The sequence below is a fragment of the Talpa occidentalis genome, unplaced genomic scaffold (assembly GCF_014898055.3).
Source record: "Talpa occidentalis isolate TD23 unplaced genomic scaffold, MPIMG_talOcc4v2.1 talOcc4.18, whole genome shotgun sequence".
Taxonomy (NCBI): domain Eukaryota; kingdom Metazoa; phylum Chordata; class Mammalia; order Eulipotyphla; family Talpidae; genus Talpa; species Talpa occidentalis.
The window spans coordinates 14,478,424-14,488,058 of NW_023601851.1; the positions used below are offsets into that span (position 1 = coordinate 14,478,424).

Genomic DNA, 9,635 nt, shown 5'->3' on the forward strand with positions numbered 1-9,635 from the left:
CTCACAGAGAGTGGCTTTTTTCTCCTCTCTTGGTATTTTCCTCCCCAGGTAAGTTTTTAATTTTCCTCAACTCCAGATTTTTGCGTGTTGATTTTGTATCCTGCCACTTTGCTGAACTGATTGATGAGTTGAATTTGTTTTTCTGTGGAGTTTTTGGGATTCTCTACATATATTATCATATCATCTGGAAATAGTGATAGTTTGACTTCTTCTTTTCCTATTTGGATTCCTTGGATGTCTTTCTCTTGTCTAATTGCTCTGGCTAGGACTTCCAGTATTATATTGAAAAGCAGTGGTGAGAGTGAACATCCTTGTCTTGTTCCAGATCTTAATGGAATTGCTTTTAGCTTTTCACCATTGAGAATGATACTGGCTGTTGGCTTGTCATATGTGTCCTTTATGATGTTGAGGTATGTTCCTTGTATCCCAAGAATATCAAGGGCTTTTATCATGAATGGGTGTTGCACTGTGTAGAAAGCTTTCTCAGCATCTATTGATATTATCATATAGTTTTTATACTACTTTTTGTTGATGTGTTGGGTAATGTTGATTGATTTTCAGATGTTAAACCATCCTTGTGTCCCTGGAATGAATCCTACTTGGTCGTGGTGAATTATCTTATGGATACATTGTTGGATTCTGATAGCTAAAATTTTATTGTGGATATTTGCATCAGTGTTCATTAGGGATATTGGCCTGTAGTTTTCCTTTTTTGTGTTGTCCTTGTTCGGTTTTGGTATTAGTGTAATGTTGGCTTCATAGAACATGTTTGGTATTGTCCCTTCCTTCTCAATTTTTTGGAAGAGTTTGTGAAGGATAGGCATTAATTCGTCTCTGAATCTTTGGTAGAATTCATTTGTAAATCCATCAGGTCCTGGGCTTTTGTTTTTGGGGAGTTTTTTGATTACCATTTCAATTTCGCTGCTTGTAATTGGTCTGATTAGGTGTTCTATTTCTTCTTTATCTAGCTTTGGGTGATTGTAGAGTTGTAGGAATTTGTCCATCTCCTCTAGATTGTTGAACTTCTTTCAGCAAAGTGGCAGGATACAAAATCAACACACAAAAGTCTGTAGCCTTCCTATATACAAACAATAAACCTGAAGAATAAGAAATCAAAAAAACATCGCTTTTATTATTGAAACAAAAAAAATCAAATATTTGGGAATAAATCTAACAAAAGAGGTAAAGGACCTATAGAAAGAAAACTATAAAACACTGTTAAAAGAAATAGAAGACACAAAGAAATGGAAAGACATCCCCTGCTCATGGATTGGAAGAATAAACATTATTAAAATGGCCATCCTACCAAAAGCAATATACAGTTTCAATGCTATTCCAATCAAAATGTCAACATCATTCTTCAAAGAAATAGAACAATTATTGATGAAATTCATATGGATTCACAAAAAACACCAGATAGCCAAAGCTCTCCTGAAAAAAAAAAAAAAAGAAGGGAATGGAGGCATCACACTCTCAGACTTCAAACTATACTACAAATCTATAATCATCAAAAGTAAATAGTATTGGAACAAGAACAGACTCACAGACCAATGGAATCAAATAGAAAATCCAGAAATAAACCCACAGATTTATGGTCAACTAATCTTTGACAAAGGAGCAAAGACTATGCATTGGAGCAAAGAAAGTTTGTTCAATAAATGGTGCTGGGAAAACTGGGTCGCTACATGCAAAATAATGAAGCTTGACCACTACCTCACACCGTACACAAAAATCAACTCAAAATGGATTAAAGAACTAGACATAAGACCTGAAACCATAAAATACATAGAAGGAAATATAGGTGAAACACTACGTGATTTGCACATCAAAGACATCTTATAGACACATCACCCAAAGCAGTGATAGTGAAGGCAAGATAAACAGCTGGGACTACATCAAATTAAAGAGTTTCTGCACAGCAAAAGAGACAATAACAAAAACAAAGAGAAACCCCACCAACTGGGAGAACATTTTTGCACACAACACTAATGATAAAGGACTGATCACAAAAATCTGCAAAGAGCTGATGAAACTCAGCAACAACAAAGAAAATAATCCAGTCAAAAAATGGGCAGAAGAGCTAAAAAGAAACTTCTCTGAAGAGGAAATGCAAATGGCCAACAGGCATATGAAAAAATGTTCAACATCACTTGTAATCAGGGAAATGCAAATCAAAACTACTATGAGATAACATCTTACACCAGTGAGAATGGCACATATTAAAAAAACTAGCAACAACAAATTTTGGCGAGGGTGTGGAGAAAAAGGAACTCTTCCACACTGTTGGTGAGAGTGCAAACTGGTCCAACCACTATGGAGAGCTGTGTGGAGATTTCTGGACCTACTAAACATAGAGCTTCCATATGATCCAGCAATTCCACTCCTAGGTATTTACCCAAAGGACACAGAAACATCAATTCCAATGAACACCTGCACCCCTATGTTTATAGCAACACTGTTTACAATAGCTAAGCTTTGGAAACAACCCAAATGCCCAAAAATAGATGACTGGATCAAGAAGATGTGGTACATATACACCATGGAATATTACTCAGCATTCAAAACAGATAAACACATGCAATTTGCAGCAACATGGATGGCGCTGGAAGGGATCATGCTCAGCGAAATAAGCCAAAAAGAAGAAGAAAAATACCGGACGGTCTCACTCATAGCAAAATCTAGAGGACTTGAATAAGGGACCAGGAAAATGAATAACTATAAGAAAGTGAAAATCAGAATCAACAAAAAACTATGAAACAGATACACTTTTGGGGGGCTGGGGGGCGGGAGGGGAGGGATTTTGATCAGAATGGGGAGGTTGTAATTGTATGGGGAATATAAAAATAAAATTTATTATTAAAAAAAATAGCAAATGTTTGATCACCTAATGGATGAAAACCCACTAAATTTTCCTGAGGAATGAAAACCAAAAAAAAAAAAAAAATTTTTTCCTCAACTCCAGTGTATCATTTTTCCTTTTCATGCTTCATGTCTTTGGAAATGTATCTACAAAGAATCACCACAGTCAATGTTACTTAGACTTCAGGCTGTGTCAAGTGCTGTGTTTACGCTATGGTGTTTTACATAAGGCCAGTGATCCATTTGGAGTTAAGCTTTGTATAGGTTCTGGTCAAATCAATGTAATATAAATGAAGGGGATATCATAAAATTAATTGAATAGATTGAGAAACAACAATTGGCAAGACACACCATCCATTCGATCAGAAAAAAAAATCTAAATGAAATGGGTATAAGAAACAAGTACTAACAATAAATAAATCATAAATGATGATCCATACCTAATATCACAGTAGGGAGCAAAAAAAAAAAAAAAAAAAAAAACCTGAAAGCTCTTCCTCTATGGTCAGGAGGGAGACTGAGTGGCCTCTCTCATCAGTGCTGTTCAACCAGTTGCTGCAGGTCCCACCAGAGGGATGAGGCAGGTATGAGACATAAAGGGTATCCAGACTGGTGTGAAGTAGCTCCTTTGTGCAGGTGGCATGGAGGCAGATGTGCACGCCCTGATGACTCAAGCAACAAACTGAAAATAATAAATAGTGCAAAGTTGCACACTACAAAATCACTATACAAATTTCAGTTGTGTTTCTGTACACAGACAAAAACTACCTGAAAGTGAAATAAAGACAAGCCCATTACAATGACATTAACAAGAATAAAATACCTAGGATAAGTTTAATCAGTGGGTAAAACACCCACACACTAAGAGCTATGACAGCAATGAAATAAGTTAGAAAGGACAAAGAAATAGGAAAACATACTTTTCTCATGGATCAGATAAATTAACATTTTTAAAATGGTCATTATCCATAAAGCAATGTACAAATTCATATAATGCCTATCAAAATCCCAGTGACATGCTTCACAGAATTAGAACAAAGAAATCCCTAACATTTGTAGGAAGCACAAAAGATCTTGACTAGCAAAGCAATTGAGCAATAAAAGCAAAATGGAGGTTTAATGTTCCTGATTCAAACCATACTACAAAGTGATAGTAATCAAAAGAGCATGTTGTTGGGAGGAAAACACACATGGATCAATGGAACAAGGCCCCACACATATATACACACAACTCTTGCAGCAATGACTAACGGGTGTCTCTTCAATAAATGGTGCGGAGGAGTCTGGACAACCACATGCAAAAGAATGAATCTAGACCATTATCTCGCACAATATACAAAAGTTAATAAATGCACTTATTATTTTAATGTAAGATATAAAACAATAAAATACAGGGAAGAAACATAGACACTTTGACTTCAGTTTCAGAGATGTCTGTGTGGATTCAAAGCCACCAGCAAAGGAAACAAAAGCAAAAACCCAGGATTAGATCAGAGCAAGTATTCCTCTACCACCAACATCCAAAAGAAAAAGTCAACTTACTGAATGGGGGGAGCTATTTGCAAACCACCATTCTGCCAGGGCTTAATAACCAAGAAAAATAAACACACAAACAAAGAGTCAACAACAACAAAAAAAATCCAAACAACTCAATGGAAAACAGACATAAGATCTACAGAAACACTTGACCAAAGTTCAACGCCCCCCGGAGCTGGGAGCATGGACTGAATGGGATGTGGCCCCGCTCCCCAGGCCAGGCCGCTCCAGGTCCTGCACAACCCACAGTGTACAGGTCTTCTGTTCTTTAGAAATTAATAAAGTTTTGACTTTACTAATGCATTTCCTTTACTGTGTGTTTTGAAACGGTATTGAAATTATCTTCAGCAGTTGATGGAAAATGAGGTTAATCTGAGTTTGTCATAAATGCTACCGTAACATCTGTGTCATGTTGAAATATAAGCAGAACTACTTCGAGCCCACGAGAACACATCGCAAATGCGTGTTAACAGACGCTGGGATGTTCAGCGGATGACACCATAAACACCACGGGATTTGGCGGAACCACAGAGGTCACTTATCACCCGTGCTCCAACCTCCCAACAAGGAAAGTGCAAAGACCATGTACGTGTGTACACGCACACACCCGCATGTGCACACACATGTACACATGCACACCCACGCACACATGCACATGCAGGCACCTTGAATCTAGCTAATGTTGTCACAAAAATATGTCTTCAATTTTTATGAGCCTGCATCTAACCATATTACACCTATTTAAATCCATAAAAAAGGTCTTTTCCAAGAACTTTCCAACATGAAAAGCCACTCTAATCATGAGACCAAGACCCCAGTAAAGCCACCATGCACAGAAGCCCAAAATCTATCTCATTTATTAAGGTAAAGGCAAAATACTTAACAAAAATAACTATGCAAGCTGAAATGCAGAGTTACAGGTATTGAGAGTGGAACAAATCTTGTAAATAATATTTAAGTGACACGAAGACACACATTTCAAAAGATCCAGGTTCCACCCATTAAATTTCACATCTGTTCAGTTTTTCCTTATCTGTCCACCTCACAAACTCCCACCCATTGCCACCTGCCTCCACCCCTGCTCCATCACTGTCCTGCAAAAGCGCGCAGTGGGTGACGGTGACTTTCCAGCTCCCTTTGGACGTGGCACATGTGGCTTTTAAGGACGGACAGATTTTAAGGCTTTTAAGGAAACAAAAGCAAAAACCAGGATTATATCAGAGCAAGAGCATGAAGTCTGCTGGGCCACACCCTTTTCCCCTGTGGCCGGTCAGTAGAGGGTGATGGAGATTGGCAAGGAGTAAAAATTGACCTGTCCTCACAGGGGTAAAAAACTAACAAAATCGCCTCTGACACACTCAGTGCACTAATTGCTCACTGAATGTGCTACAGGACGACCCAATTAATACAGTCAAGTAAACACACACTTTCCCTCTGGAGGAAGGTCCCTGAGGGCTGGTATCTGGACAGTGTCCAACACGCGGACACCAGCTCCAGAGCTCAAATAGCCCAGCCCTGAGGCCCTGCTCTGTCCATGAGGTGGCGCAGGACGGAGTGCAACATCCTGTGAGTGCTCAGAGGCTCCCCACGAGCCCCGACCATGGAGTGAGAGGCCGGGACGCCCTCTGTCCCACCATGGGGACAACCTCAGGACAGAGACTCGTCACGGCAGCTGGAAACGCCCCCCTCAGACTGCAGGTATTCTGTTTGTAAACAGTTTTCAGAATAGAAATCGTTCAGACTTGCAAATTTTAGATTTCAAGTTCATTGTAGATTAGAGAAAGCACATCATCATCCAAAAGAGTCATTTCATAAATAATGAAAACTATTGCTTCTAGAGTTGCACAACTTCTCAACGTTGCACTGCCGTATCATCCTGAGGTTAAGAGTCAATGACAGAGTATAACATTTTTTAATTGAAAAATCCAAATATTATGAATTTTAATAGCATCATCATATTAGTAGATTTTAATATATGATGCATATGACTTCATAACTATGATCTGGGCACTCAGTGCAAAGAGTCAAACAATTGATGCAATTAAATTGGAATTAAAAAACTCAAAATCAAATAAAAAATACTTATAGTTAAAAATCAGAATGTTAAGCCATTTTGTTCTGAAATATTGCAACAGATATAAGAGACAAGTGGAAATTCAAAAACTTTTTAAAGCAACATGATCACCACTTCATGGCTCTAACACTAACGGGAGGGTGGCACGGACGTCTGCTACTTTTGGACATGGAATTGGGATTTTTCCCCTACTGATCACTCAAGGATTGTTAGTGATATTAAAATGAAAACACAATATTTTAACAATACCTGGAGAGAGATGTATCAAAAATTATTTCATCATTATAAATAGTATTTTAAATCATTCCTAAGATGTCCACATGTATGACCACCTGGTATTTTCATTTATCTTCTAGTTTTAATAAATTACTTGGCATTTTATGTACACTGATGTATAGCCACAATTTTATCCCCACATTCCTCTTAAAAGTCCTGCCTCCCCAGGGCCTGCACCTCCATCACCCCACAGAGGGGAGAGAGGATGAGATTGGGGGGGAGGAAAGAGGGCAGTGCTGCCCCGTGTCCAGACATCCCCACTCACGCATGGGCCAGGGGGGAGGAAAAAACCCTTACCCGGGGGACCCGGGTCTCTGGAACTGGCAGGGACAGCCACACGCACAGACCGTCCAGCTCAGCTCTGGAGGGACCTCCTCCCTGCACAGACGTGCATGAGTCTGAGGGGGATAGAGGGGCCGGAGGGACCTGGGTGGTCGAGCCCATCCTGTAGGAGGGACATGTGTGTGTGACCCAGGAGGAGACTCTGCGGGAAACGTGGTCTCTGGGTCCTCAACTGTGGGGAGTCAGGGGCAGGGAGATGAGGGGATGGACCAGGAGGCAGCAGTGAGGCCTCAGGGGCAGGAATCTGACAGAGGAGGCATCAGGACATGCCACACTGGGACGCCAAGCCCAGATCATTCAGTTCCAGGACAGTGTTGGGTCCCAGGGAGCAGGAAAACAGGGATCCACACACTCCATCTCCCTGCACACCTGTCACTGTGGGGCCTCCTCAGACAGGGCTGTGCTGGAGGAGCAGGGACAGGCTCTCCAGGGTGGGGAGGGCCTGGCATGGTCAATTGTCCTCTGGGGCTGTCCCTGGACAACCTCTGGGAGATATGCTGGGCGGAGATGCTGGGACCTGGGCAGGAGGCAGGAGAGCGGGGCTGGGGCGGTGGGGAGGGACAGTCAGTTGGGCTATGAGATCAACCAGAGCAGAATCCTATGATCACCAAAATGTCCCTCCTTCCCAACCCCAGATCCAGTGTGATAAAGGCACGTTTCTGGAGCTGATCGCAAAAAGCTCAACAGAGAGCAAGAGACATGGAGCTGCTTCACTCCACAACCTCAGAGTGACCGCTGAGACACGCCTGTGACTGTACGTGTAGGTGTCATGTTTTATTCAGGTCGATTTTTTTACACAGATGATGGCTCCAGGGGTGACAAATCTCACAGCCGTGACAGAGTTTATCCTCCTGGGATTCCCCACCCAGGGGACCATGGGCTTCTTGCACCCGCTGCTCTTCTCCCTGGTCTACCTGTGTGCCCTGCTGGGGAACGTGCTCATCGTCCTCATCACCACCCTAGACCGGCACCTCCACACCCCCATGTACTTCTTCCTGAGGAGTCGTCCTTCTTGGACCTCTGCCTCATCTCAGCCACGGTCCCCAAGTCCATTGCCAACTCTCTGAGGCACAGCAGCTCTATCTCCTTCCCGGGCTGTGTCGTCCAGGTCTTCATGGTGATGGTTTCAGGAGCTACAGAGCTTCACCTGCTCACGGTGATGAGCCTTGACCGCTATGCTGCCATCTGCCACCCCCTGCACTATGACATCATCATGAGCAGGGACAGGTGTGTGCAGCTGACAGCTGCGTCCTGGCTGGGTGGGGGTCTCTATGCTGTGATGCACACAGCTGGAACCTTCTCCTTGTCCTACTGTGGGTACAACATTGTCCACCAGTTCTTCTGTGACATCCCCCAGTTATTGGCTGGCTATTCCTGCTCGGGAAATTTAATGAATGAACTTGTCCCTATTGCCATCGGTGTGGTGTTGGATTTCTGCTATTTCATATTCATCGTCATTTCCTATGTCCACATCTTCTCTGCCGTCAGGAAGATCCCATCCACAGAAGGGAAGGCCAAAGTCTACTCCACCTGCCTTCCGCACCTGCTTGTTGTGGTGCTGTTCTCTCCACTGCATTCTTTGATTATCTGAAGCCAACCTCAGGTACCCCGTCCATGTCTGACCTGGTCATTTCTATGTTCTACACGATGGTACCCCCCACCTTTAATCCCGTCATATACAGTTTGAGGAACCAAGCCATGAAGTCAGCCATGGGGAGACTGATGAAGGGGAGACTCACACCAAAATGTGATAGAGAAGATTAATTCATAACTCCATTATGAGACATTTATTTTAAATTTCACATTATTGTCCCCTTTATAGTCTTATAATTTCATATAATTCTATTGTACAATTTAAATATATATATGCTCATTTTTAAAATATATTTAAGATCACTTCATATATTCTTCTGCTCATTCACTCAATTAGCATTGATTGTTCCTCTTTTTAACACTTAGTTTGCACTTTGATATTCTCTGTACAATGAAGGTCACCTAACTTCAGCATATATCTGCTGTTTTCCATTTCCATGCTCTTGGCCGAGGGGCGATTGTTGGGTTTCATCTCAGTCATCAGCAGAAGTTCTCTCACTGGGGCAGCATCTCCAGTCTCTAAGGCACTTCCCCTTTCATGTTACTGACTCTCGTGGTCACATGAGGGATCAGGAGCTATTGGTGGGTCAGAGGCCCCTGTACTTGGTGAGTGAGGCCTTCATCACATAAAGAAGGCCTGATGGCCCAAGTTGGAAACAGTGGTCACGACCTTCTGTGGGCAAGGACCCACACATGATGGGGTAGAGACCCTCCTCGAGGCTCTGGTGTGGATGTCACCGGCTTTTACCATAAACACAGCACAGAGTGGACACCAGAAATAAGACAGTGGCTGTGAAAGCTGTTAATTTCATGTGCAGTATAATTACTAAAATTTACTAAAATAAAGTGAGTAGGGTTTTTCAAGAAACAATAAAGGAACTTTGGAAGCTATAATGGTAAAAAAAAAATGCTAGCTGGTGGACTAAGCAATATTCTAATATTTCCAGAGGTAGAT

The 9,635-nt window shown here is 41.8% G+C and overlaps 1 pseudogene; it reads left to right on the top strand.

Annotated features, from left to right (window-relative positions):
- Positions 1 to 7,890: 7,890 nt before the first annotated feature.
- Positions 7,891 to 8,851, top strand: LOC119250897 (olfactory receptor 14A16-like; annotated as a pseudogene).
- Positions 8,852 to 9,635: the final 784 nt, after the last annotated feature.